Source organism: Ursus americanus, chromosome 25, assembly GCF_024610735.1.
Source record: "Ursus americanus isolate L20-20 chromosome 25, mUrsAme1.1.p, whole genome shotgun sequence".
In the NCBI taxonomy this organism is placed as follows: Eukaryota; Metazoa; Chordata; class Mammalia; order Carnivora; family Ursidae; genus Ursus; species Ursus americanus.
In genome coordinates, this window is record NC_142151.1 from 34,460,486 (window position 1) to 34,473,926 (window position 13,441).

The window sequence follows — 13,441 nt, forward strand, 5'->3', positions numbered from 1 at the left end:
TGACAACCCAAAAGACCTGATCTATATACACTACAAGGATGATTCTTTCATTAAACATACCATAATTCTCTATCCAAATAAGGTTTATTCAGTTAAATATTTATCTTGGAAAGCCAAACATTCATTCTATTGATGTGCCATATCTCAAAACATTTTCAGAAGTTCTTCTTGGAAATTGTCTTCAGGGCCTGGAGTATATTTTCTTAAAAGCTCGCAGTGGCAGCCAATAGGTCTTTAGGAATACAATTGACTTAGAGCAGTAATTCTCAAAACTTTTGGTCTCAGGATCCTCATACACAGGTAAAAATTATTGAGGACCTCAAAGAGTTTGTTTATATGAATTGTTTTATTAATATTTACCATATTAAAAAATAAAGTCTTAATTTTTTCATTCATTAGCTTATTTTGAAATAACCAAATCCATTAAATATTAAAATAACTAAGTTATTTTATGAAAACAATTACTATGTTCTCTCAAACAAAAAAAATTTTGTGTCAGAAGGAGAGTTATTTTATATTTTTGAAATCATTTTAATGTCTGGCTCAACAGAATACAGCTGGATGTTTACATCTCTTTTTGCTTATAGTCTATTGCTATGTTATTTTAAGTATTTGAAGAAAATCCAGACTCACACATATGTAGTTGGAAAGGAAGCATACACATATGTAGTTGGAAAGGAAGCATTTTTTTAAAGAAATTTTTCAGATAATTGTGATATTCTTCTTTGATACTATGCCAAAACTCAACAAGTAGTAGTTTCTCAGAGGTTAGTTGCAAAGTGAAATCTGAAACCATATCAATAAATATTTCATATTCTGCTACATTAAAATCCATTGGTCTTTCTTCCACTTTGAAAGAATTCCTTTTTTTTTTTTTTTTAAGGAAAATGAGTATTTTTTATAAGGGGAAAGTGTAAACACAATCTCCCACTACCACAAATTATGCAGTTGAGTTTCCCACATTTGGGAAAATCGCAGGGGTCAGCACATCCAGAGTGCAATGGATAAGCCTTGCCTTGGGAAAACCACCTTCGTGATCATGGTATCTCCTCTGCCAGGTAAGTATGAAAGAATTCTTTACCCATGCACAATTTTGCAACATCACACATTGGTTATTTGGAAAATATTAATTCACTTAGTTCTGCAGATCTTCCAAATATCAGTACATTTCATTATATAGTGTCATGTGCCCTGAAAGCTCTGGAAAACTCCATTGTACTCCTGGGAGATAAAAAGAATAAAAAAGGCAAATAATGTCTTAGTGTTATTATAAAAAAAAAAGCTTTGACTTCATGGACTCCTTGAGAGAGTCTTTGGACTCCTAGGGTCCCCAGATCACATTTTGAGAACCAGAGACTTAGAAGATGACTTACAAGTGTTTCAAAGTCAAGTTTTATAAGGCATTTTTCCAAATTATACAACATGAACCATGTGATTTAAGAACTTGATACTTCCAACAACTTAAGCATCTTTTGTGGAAAACTGTATTTCAATAAATTTTTGTTGTCATTGTCTGGTGTTTTAATTAATGTCAAGCTTCATTACCTTACATCACATCAGAAAATTCATGAGGTTGGCCCAGTTTAGGTGCTAGAATTGCCCCAATTCACACAGCCAGTTAGAAACTGAGCTGGATCAAAGTCCACAAAACTTAGCAGTGTCACAATGAAAATATTTTCATTTCCAAAACCTTAGATGACAGCCCATTTCCTTCAAGCAGTATTCAACATGACTACGTTTAGTTTAAGGAATAATTTGGCTCTCCTGTGGGATTTACTACAAAAGGATTTTCTATAGCTCTAATACAAATGTTCCTGTTTTCTCTTTCTCTTTTGAAACTGTGATTTCTAATTATAGAATTTAACATCTATGAAGAACTAAGAGGCAATCCAGTTCAATAATCTAATTTTACGAGTGATGAAGATGAAGATCAGAAAATCAAAAGTAGATAGCTACTTGGAGGCTAAGCTGAAACCAAAATCCAGGTCCATGGCATCCTGCCTAGCCTTCTCTGCATGGACTGAGAAGGTTCTCAAAGGAAAATATCGCATCTTATCTAAGCTTTGTATTTCCCATTTATTACCCGATCCAAATTGGAGATGTGCAAAAATGTGTCCACTAATTTGGAAATATTTTACACTTTTTTCTTTCAAAACCAAGTACATCCATTTTTAAGTTATATTCTTGTAACCCACCCAGAAGTCACAAGTGACATTTTATTAGCAAGGGATAGAGAAATATGAAATAACTTGCTGAAATTCCCCTACACTGCAAAGCTAACCACAATCAGAAAATTATTATCTATTTTATCTGCCTTGGTGACATTCTTCCAAATGTAATAAACTAAGGTTCAGGGTCTTAAAATAGGCAATAAAAATGATACTTACAAAAATGACTAAGGATAGGTGGAGTGCCATTAATTAAGCAATAATCCCTCTGAAATCAGTCATTACCAGCAGTTTTTTGCTATGGGCCATTAACACTCTAACTAGCAAGTCATTAATAGTGGTAATAACCAATTCTGAGGGGATTATTGCTTGAATAAACTATATATAATGATTTTTAAGCTTTGTAAAAAATTTCACATTTTTATGTTAATTTCTGAATGATAAGTAAGTATGGGCAGAATTAGCTGAGAATATTACTGGCTCATTTTTTAAAACATAAGTATTTATCTCTCTCTGTCTATTCCAATATATTTGTCCATCACGTCCTTCAAGTTTGAGGATGGTGCTCCTGATACGTTTGTATGTCGAGGGTTTTCTATCCTCTTTTCATACAATATCCATAAAGAACGTCTGGTAGTTTGCAAATGCCTTCCCTCATTTAGAGCCCAGTACTACCACTGACTTCCTCATCTGTAAAAGTCCAAGCCCATTCAAAGTCACTTTTTGTCCAATTTCACCTAGGTCACTTCGATGGTTTGGGTTGTTTTGTTGTTTGGGGCTGTTGTTGTTGTTGTTTGCATGATAATAACACTGAGTGTCTTCTGTAATGTAGACAATCCCTGTAGTTGCTCTAGGTACAAAAGGCCACACCCAAGTTAGAAACAGACTCAATTTAGGGGAGGGGGTGGATGAGAGGGTTCCTGATTATTTAATCTACATGGTAGCCCACAAATACAGCATAGGGAATACAGTCAACAATATTGTAATAGCATCATATGATGACAGAGGGTGACTACACTTATTGTGGTGCGCACTGAGTAATGTATAAAATTGTCAAAATCACACATACCTGAAACTAATATCACATTGTATGTCAATTATACTTCAATAATAAAAATTAAAGAAAACCACTGTAATGGTAGCCCACAGGTAAACAGCTAGCCCTGGCTCCCTCCTGTGTCCCCAGGCCACTGGAACTCCAGCAGGGATTTTGGTGGTAGCTTTTACCATAGTCACAGAGCCATTATATCTTTTTCTTATTTTCCCCTCACTCTGGATCTGGGGCTGGGGTTGGTGGATGTTGGACCTGTCTGATATATTTGGTTAACATCACAACTCGACTCTTAGATAATTTTACAAATTATAAAGCAATATTGGGTAAACATAGATTCCCTCTAAAAGAATGAGCCATATAAGGAAACATCATGGGATAGTGGGGGTGGGGGGAGAACATGAGAAGAAGAAAAACAGGATTCTTCAAAAGAATTTTTTTTAAATCTTCTTTGCTCAAAATAGTATTAAGTGTAAAATTAATGTTGTCTATAATACTCAAGGAGATACTGCCTCTATGAAATTGATAAAATAAACTAGAACAATCCAAAATTCAGACTGCCAATTTAAAGCCATGATAAAAGAAATGAAAAGCAAATTCAACCCTAGAGAAAATTAACAAATGAACTAGAAGATAATTCTTTAAAGTTTCTTAGATAAAGGGATAAAAATGTTAAAAAGATAAGACTGCATAAAAACTAGAAACTTTTGTATATAACCAAAATTCATAAATTGAATTTTTTAAAAACTGGGAAAGTATTTATCAAATAAAATCTGACAATGGGCACTTGCATTAACTTTAAGGAACTCATGGCAAACAATTAGAAAATGCTGGCTATAAATGAAATCTTGCCATTTGCAATGATATGGATGGAACTAGAGTGCATTACACTAAGCAAAATAAGTCAGAGAAAGACAAATATCATATGATTTCACTCATATGTGGAATTTAAGAAACAAAACAGATGGGGGCGTCTGGGTAGCTCAGTCAGTTGGGCATCCAACTCTTGGTTTCGGCTCAGGTCAGGGTCCTGGGGTCCTGGGATTGAGCCCAGCATCGGGCTCTGCACTCAGCAGGGAGTCTGGTTAGGATTCTCTCCCTCTCCCTCTGTCCCTCCTGCCATCATGCTCTCTCTCTCTCTCTCTCTCTCAAATAAATAAATAAATAATCAGAAAGAAAGAAAGAAAGAAAGAAAGAAAGAAAGAAAGAAAGAAAGAAAGAAAGAAAAGAAGCAAAACAGATGAACACAGGGGAAGGGGGGAAAGAGAGGGAGGCAAACCATAGAACTCTTAAGAGAACAAACTGAGGGTTGCTGGAGGGGAAGAGGGAGGGATGGGCTAAATGGGTGATGGGGATTGAGGTAGGCACCTGTGATGAGCACTAGGTGTTATACACAAGTGATGAATCACTAAATTCTGCTCCTGAAACCAATATTACTACTATATGTTAACTAACTAGCATTTAAATAAAAACTTTTTTAAAAAAAAGAAAACGCTGGCTATAAGTTAGTGGACAGCAAACAATTTAGAAAAGTGACAAGCATATATAAAGAAACAATTCTCTTCATTAGTAATCAGAAATACAAACTAAATTAAAACAAATATCATTTTAGGGGCGCCTGGGTGGCGCAGTCATTAAGAGTCTGCCTTCGGCTCAGGGCGTGATCCCAGCATTCTGGAATCGAGCCCCACATCAGGCTCATCCACTAGGAGCCTGCTTCTTCCTCTCCCACTCCCCCTGCTTGTGTTTCCTCTCTCACTGGCTGTCTCTCTCTGTCAAATAAATAAATAAAATCTTTAAAAAATATATCGTTTTCACTATCAAATTAGAAAAATCTCAAAAACCTGTAATACAACTAGCAAAAATGCAGAGTCAGGAACTGTTGTGCCCTCCTGGAGAAGCGAGAGGAACCAACACACATGACCTTTACTCCAAAAGCAATTTGGCAATTTAGAAATACAGCAATATATAGTGAGATCTGAGGATCTATAATCTCTGTGAAAGAAATATATTGGACTGACACACCTGCTGAGAAATGAAGTCTACGAATCCAGGTTGGAGCATGTCATTATTCTGACCATTGAAGAATGGAAGAAGTCATGCTTTGTGACTTCCACAGCAAAACCACAGAAAGGACACAACTTCCTTGTGCTCTCTCACCCCTGAGATGCTCACCCTGGGTACCCAGCCACGATGATGAGGAAGCCAAGCAGCCACATGAAAAAGCCATGTTCCAGCTACAGCTTCAGCCAGTTTAGTCTCCCCAGTCAGCCACCAGCCTCAGCTGCCAGATATGTGTCTGATGAAGCCAAGTGGAGCAGAGATTAACCTTCCCTACTGAGGTCACCCCAAATTGCACATTCAACAGCAAAATAATGCTTGCTTCTCATCCCTACAACTTTAAAATTGTGCTGATTTGTAAATCTTGATCCCAAAAAAGAAATGCTTCCAACAGGGAAGACAACAATGGTCCCAAGGAACTGGAAGTTAACATGACCACTTAGTCATTCTGGCTTCTCCATACTACTGAACCAACAGGCAACAGGGGTGGGGGAGGGGTGCCACTGTACCAGCCTGGGAAATTAATTTGTATTAATAAGGGGAAATTGGGTTACTTCTTCACCTTGTGGGTAGGACAGACTATGTCAAGAACTCAGGGGATTCTCTGGGGTACCTTTTAGTGCCTCCTGAGTAATGGTTAGGATTATGGTTACTGGAAGTTTATGAACTTCCAAAGTAATATGCCAAATCTTTTGGTCCAAGACAAAGACGAAAGGGACAATCTGTCATCAATATCATACACATAGCCAGGAACACAAAGGGCCAATGCACAAGTGGGGACAACCCAGACCACCTAGGTCCTGGAAGAGTGATTTCTCAAACTCAGAAGAAGATTGCTCTCTAAAGCCCTGAGTTCCAAAAACTCCAGGTAGCCAGGTTCGATGGAAGGAGGGAAAGAGACAAAGTGAGCTTGTCACCTGCCACTATACACTTCCGTATTTTATCAGTTCTATTTCCAGTGATGGAAACATTTTTATCCTCCCTAATCACAATAGCTCAATATTATTTACGAAACCATCTTACACATCGTTTTGCTCACATATAAAAACTGACTATATTTCCCCTTTCTTTAGGAAGACATTCAAATATTCAGAATCTGCTTTCTAAACAGGATTTCATTACTAAAGAAAAGAAACTCATTTATGTTTCCTGCAAGTTTTAAGGATAGAAGCTGAATAGATCTTTAAATAGAAATTCTGCCTCCATTTGGATTCAGCAGGAAAAAAAGTTATTTGATTTCCCAATATGCCTGAGTGCATCATTTTCAAAAATCAATTGTAACATTACCATCTATTAAAAAACAATAATAATGAAACCTTATTTTCTGAGCTGCAAGAATTTTGAAAACTCAAAGCCATAGCTCAATACAAGATTGCTTAGAAGTTCAAAGACAATATCATATTAAAAATCAAAGCTTTCAGACATTAAGCTTTACTTAAAAGTCACCCAATATTAAACTAGAATGTTTCACTTATTTAAATTCCCTTTAATGAAGATCCTTTTACATCTTCTCATCTATATCAGTCCCTGATGATTATACCCCAAGGATATTAAAATCCCAGTCTGTCAAAATCACCAGAAAATATCTTCAAATATACACTTGGCAGTCTTTGCAATATTGAGTTGGTAATGTGAAGGATTATTTATAACTAGGATGCTGCATTTTCTACTTTGCAAATGAGCTTTAAATTAGTAGTCCATTTGCTGACTTGAATTGGGTGGTTGAATCTAAAGAAAAGTTAGAGTCATCAACCTAGAGTAACTGCTGAAGACGTTAAGAGATGGGGAGGGTCAAGCTCATGTCAGAACAGCCACAGAAGCATAAATGAGAGTTGACAAAAACACACAGTAAGTGAGACATTTGAGAGAAATGCAGGAAGGAAAGAAAATACTTGGCTGCATGTATGAATTTCCTTTGTCTGAATTTGTCTGAATTCTTTTCATGTACCTTGATACTTGATAATTCATCTTAAGCTGCAATCCCCAAGCAAAAATTAACCAAAATATATAAATAGTATTTAAACAAAATACCACGTCACTCAATTTTCAGTCTTTCCTCACTTCATGTGTCGCCTTCTCTACCAGAGTGCTCTTCCCGTTTTTTTGCTAATTTGTCCTTTAAAGGAATTTTATACCACCTTACCTATCTGTTTAGTTTAAAATTAATATTTTCCTAACTTTTATGGTTTCAAAAGATCTACTTTCTATTGTGTTTGAACTAATAACATTTTTAGATATAATTATTACCTCACTCTTAAATATACCCAACAGTTTCTAAGTATTATACTCTTGTTTTGGGGTTTTCTTTTTTTTTTTTTTTCATATTTTAACATCTCAGAAATTGAGATGAATCTAATTAATACTCTGGCCAGGTGGTAGGAATGCCTGTGGGTATCAGTTATTTGGAAGAAAATTCTAGACATAATAGCAATTAAGAAATGCTTAGGACGCCTGGGTGGCTCAGTCAGTTAGGGGTCTGCCTTCAGCTCAGGTTATGTTCTTGGAGTCCTGAGTTCAAGCCCCGCATCAGACTCTCTGCTCAGTGGAGAACCTGCTTTTCTCTCTGCTTGCTGCTCCCCCTGCTTGTACTCTCCCTCCCTCTTCCTGTCAAATAAATAAGTAAAATCTTGAAAGAAAGAAGAAAGAAAGAAAGAAAGAAAGAAAGAAAGAAAGAAAGAAAGAAAAGAAAGAAAGAAAAAAGAAATCCTATACCAATGCTTCTGATGACTCAGAGGAAAATAGAGTATAGCAGGGGCCCTGGGTGGCTCAGTCAGTTAAGCATCTGCCTTTGGCTCAGGTCATGATCCCAGAGTCCTGGGATTGAACCCCACATCCGGCTCCCCAATCAGCAGGAAGTCTGCTTCTCCCTCTAGCCCTCACCCTGATCTCGTGCTCTCTCTCTCACTCTCTCTCAAATAAAAAAAATGCAATCTTTAAAAAAAAATAGATTCGTGTGTTGGGAAGGGGTGTAGGACGTCAGCTGGGTGTCCTACAAGTCAACTCAATGCTGATGCTATATCCCCGGAGATAGCATCAGATCCCACACATTAAGAGCTTAGCCCTATAAGACTGTCCCTTCCCCCCACTTCAGACACCAGTCGCAAGTCCAGGTTGTCACCTGTGATTGTGACCAACTGGTTAGAGACTGGAGGTTCCAGTCACCCATTTCTTGGGTTTGATTAATTTGCTAGAGTGGCTCACAGAACTCAGAGAAACATTTCACTTACTAGATCACCAGTTTATTAGAAAATGATATAACTCAGGAACAGCCAGATGGAAGAGATACATAAGGCAAGGTGGGGGGAAGGGCACAGAGCTTCCATGTCTTCTTCAGGGATGCCTCTTTTCCTAAACCTCTACATGTTCACCAATCCAGAAGTTCTCCCAATCCCATCCTTTTGAAGGTTTATGGGGGCTTCCTTACATAGGCACAATTGATTAAGTCATTGGCCATTGGTGACTGATTCAAACTCCAGCCCCCTCTCCCCTCCCCAGAGGTCAGGGGGTGGAACCAAAGTTCCTACCCTCTAATCACATGGTTGGATATCCTGGCAACCAGGCTCCATCCTTACATGGTCCAAAAGTCCAAAGTCACCTCATTAACATAAAAAAGTCACCTTTGTTGCTCTTACCACTTAAGAAATTTTAAGAGTTTTAGGAGTTTTGTGCCAGGAACAGTGAACTAAGACCAAATATACCAAGTATATATTTCTTATTATAAATCACAATATAACTAATTGTTCTCTTCATATTTCCATGTATCCACAAGCATAATTGATGGTAAAGATCCAAATAAGTCTAAAAGATATCTTTCAATAACAATAGAATAAAATTTGTAAATACTAAAAATCATCATAGTTTAAATTACAGAATTTTCTTGGCTTAGTTATACAAAAGTAAGTGCATCTAACCATCAATGGTATCTAAAATTTAATAAAATAGCAAACTATGATGATTTAATGATGGATGAGGAGGGAAGAAAGAAAAGGAAAGAAAAGAAGCAAAAGAAGGAAAGAAACGAAACAAAAAGAAAAAAAGAAAAGGAAGAAAAAAAGAACTACTGAGAAATTTCATTCACAGTAATTGCCCCTGTAGGAGCCCTCCTCCTTATCCTTTTCAGTAGGCAATGTGGACCCCAGCAAACTCTCAAGGGAGAGGCCCACCCAATCCTCACTGCTCGGTTAATACCACTTGTGCCTCAGCCTCCAAGGACAAAAGCCAGGCCTGAGCACTGCTTTTATTATGCTCGTGGTAGCAGTTGCAGCCCACCTCCAGCACTCCTTGCCCACCTCATAGAGCCTTTGGCTTCCTCAGCAGCTGCCCAGAAGGGCAGGTGCATAACCTGAAAGTGCATGAGGCTAAACACTCCATGGGGCAAACCTTAACCAGGGCAAGGCAAGGATAGGGTTAGGAGCTCATACATAAATTCTTTTTTCTTTCCTCTTCTTAACAGACTGTTCTAAGAAACAGTAGCTCTGTATGACCTCTCCAAAAATGCAGAAATGTCCCATGTAGCTGAGTAACCAAGTGGGTTTCTTGTAAAAGTGTGGTCAGTGAAACAATGCACCATCCTGTACTGGCCTTCTGGCCTTCGCTGCCTCACTTCCCGTTGTCCCCTCACTCTCGATGACCTGGAATTTGCCCACCCATCAAAAATAAATAAATAAATAAAAATAAAAAAGTTAATGTCTAATTTTTGTTTTAGGCTTTGTTTTCTGGAGAACTCAGACTCAGATGTTGATAAAAGTAAGCAGAAGAGCATGGAAGGAGTTCTTTTCTAGTAACTTCACTCAATGTTTCAAACTCTTTGCTGGATATCAGCCAAAAATAACACAGTGATTTATCACCCAAAATTGTTTTTAGTGATTATTGTCAAGCACTTCAAATAGGCTTTCCTCTAGTGCTTTTCAAAGCAAAGATTAGATACCAACTTACAAATAACAACTCACAAAAACTTGTGTTATCAGCCATTAGATTTTCCACTTTCTCAATACCTACTCCAATATTTCAAATTGTTCCTTTGTCTGGTGACCTAAAAGTTTAAACACCCAAGGGCAATGTTCCAAGCAATGCATCACAATAGATTTGAATGGATGAGAGATTTGACTTTCTTTTGTAAATTGGGAGGAAGAAAGTTCATGGCGCTGGTAAATCTAGGAGAAAACGGTACTAGTCTCATATCCACCTGAGGCTCAGCTAAGCAGTTGTTCCTTCTCATCCTCTCAGTTCCTCCTTGGGTGTCTCTAGCTTCATCATAGTTATACTTTGAATCCCCACTCTATGCTTATCCTTGATGGTGCTGGCCTCACTGAAGGGCTGATATGGGAAAGTCCAACACTTTCTTTTGTAGTCTAATCCCTAATTTCTTTCAACTATGCCAACATGAGTCTTCATAATAACAGGTTTTAGGTACTGAGAACCTATGGTCAACCACAGAAATTGCAAAACAGAAGAAAAAACTTAGAACTGCACTATTACCACAATCCCAAAGAAAAAGCAAAATAAAACAAGCAAACAACCAGAACCTTCCTCAGGTGCCATAAGAACACATTCACACCTGTCTCAAGAATCAACCTCCTCTCCTGTCTGAAACAAATCTATCCTTCATTTTTCCTAATACAAATCTCCATCCATTACTGCACTTGGAAAATTCGATCTTCTACTCAGAAGGGATAGGTATGTTTTAGTATCTGTCTTCTCTTCCTGGGGGTCATTCCAAGGCAAAAATTGCCATCAACAATACCTTTCCCCAAGACTAAGGTAGTCAAATGAGAATAACATCATGAAAGCCTTCAGTTAAACAGTCCAAATTGGCTTTGTTACCTAAGTTTTGCACCATTCACAATCTCCCTGCAAATGAGATATGTTTGTATTTATCCTCATTGTTCTTATACTATTGTGGTAAGTAAGTGCTGGACCCAGCATGCCTACATACATATACACACACCTCTCCTAAAGAAAGAAATTATTTCCAGAGAAAGTACAGTCTAGATCCGTATTGAAATGGTGTATCTATTAAAATAAAGATTAGCTATATATAACTAAAGGCCCAAAGAAGTGGCTCAACAAGGTAGGAATTTATTTCCTTACCACAGGAAAGAAGTCTAGAGGTAGGCAGTCCTGAGCTGGTATGCTTAGGGCCCAGGTTCTTTCTAACTCTCCACCTCCCTAAGGTCTGCCCTTCATCCTTATGGTAACAAAATAGCTGCCTGAGCGACAGCCATCACATCCAGGCTCCTGGCCATAGGATGGTGAAAGGCCTTCCCTTTGAAAGGAGACCTCTGGGAAATCTTACATTACACCTTCACTTCCGGGTCTTTGGCCAAAATCTTCATAGCTTTCCCTGCCCATAAAAGAAATCATGTTTTACATTACCATACCAATTATTTTATCAATACCTGAGGCCTCTCATAAAAATAGTCCATAATGATGTCTTGTCAAAAGCAGAAATATTTTATCTGATGGCCATTTTAAATTACACCTAAGCTGGCAGCAGCACTGATTTTCTTCTTAATGTGGGTCCAAGTTAAATTCCAATGATGAGCATCCTTCTCTCACTAAGCTTTATAAAGCTGAAAGGATTCATTATGCTCTTTTACAAAGAAAATCCTCAATGGTCAGGGGAAAGAGGAACAGAGAAGCTCATTTTGGGTTTATTCACACCTTGCCACTTTCTTAATTTTACTTATCCTTAGACGGTGCATGTCTAATGAGAAGCAGGTTTTTTTTTTTTTTTTTATGATATGGAATATACTCCCAAGGGCAAGACCCAAATAAGCAATTTTTTTTCCAAATAAGCAAATGTTAAATAGTTCCTTGGGTAAATTTCCGGCTACTAAGGATGGGAGATGAGAGAAAAGAGAAGTTTTAATAAAGCAACAGTGAGTCAATGACTTTTGCAAAAAAAGACGTTTTCCCTTAGCCATCAAACCAGAAGAATTCTACTTCTCACCAAAAGCAAAGATTATCTATATAACCCCTCCCACTGATGCATCACAGAAAATAAGATAAGAAACTCTCTTCAGGCCTAGAGAACCTACATCAGGCATTTTTCAGAAAGCTCCGTGAAGCAGTCTGTGGCATTTCAGTATTGCATAGATCCACAGAGGAGCAAAATGGAAAACTCAGAAATAATGTTAATAAATTCCCCATAGGTAAAGCATGAGTTTTAAACAAATAAATGTAGAGTTTCTGCAAATTCTGTGTCCAGCAATGAATGACATTTCGGACCAGCATGAAAGGAAGAGAAGTTAACCGGCAGATGATCAAAAACGTTGTCCAAAAAAACGAGCAACCTCAAAAAGAATTAGAACACATATATTTCTCTTAAACGAATGTAACAAAGTACCTGCCTAAGGATTTAGTGAGAAAGATTAAGATGAATTAAAACTAACAACATATCACACTGTATTTTATTTTTACTTTGTTATGTGTGAATCAATTTGGATCCAGCGGATAAATAGGATGAAAACTCTAGGACGCAGAATAGGTTGCAGTACACAGCAGTGGATCTTAATCTCTCTTCCTATAAGGCCCCAACTGCACAACCCAGAATATATCGAGTCCACACAACTCCCAGAGCACCCATGCAACTCCATCCTCTCTCCCACTCAAGAAAACATGTTAGAATGTAAGAAAGTATAAATGATGGTTAATTATAGATATAACCTTGACAGTGTCTTAATCCACGAAAGTAAAACATTCACGAGCGTTAGTTCCTTCTTATTAAGAAGACATTACTTGCAACCCACTGCACCCATACATAGGAGTATTTCACACTCCTATGACAAGGAGACCCAGTACCTGAAGAAGACTCAACTCATCAACATTCATCAGCTCACAAAGGACAAAAGCCCACATCAGATGTGGGGGGGGAAGGGAATTTGTTTAAAGTATGCGGGGAATCTCCTATGAATGCAGGAAGGACAGGGTAAAGCTGGGCCCCAGAGACAAGTTCAATGCTGCCTAGACTCTCCTTGTCTTTGTCCTTCACAGCTGCTTCCCCCTTCCTGGAAGCCAGCTTGCTCCACACTGTAGAGAAGGTGGCCACTGAGCTCCTGCAGCTCTCACAGACAGAGGGGGTCTCTGTCCTCCATAACCATGTGAAAATCTGTGCAAGGACAGGGACTGGCAGCACTTCTGTCGGGTGCCCATCCCCAGG

At 38.0% G+C, this 13,441-nt stretch overlaps 1 non-coding gene across 1 annotated transcript; it reads right to left on the reverse strand.

Moving 5' to 3' along the window:
- Positions 1-902: 902 nt before the first annotated feature.
- LOC123794851 (U1 spliceosomal RNA) lies at positions 903-1,066 on the reverse strand. Its single transcript, XR_006780277.1, has one exon. It is a non-coding gene; the product is annotated as a U1 spliceosomal RNA (small nuclear RNA).
- Between the last annotated feature and the right edge of the window lie 12,375 nt (positions 1,067-13,441).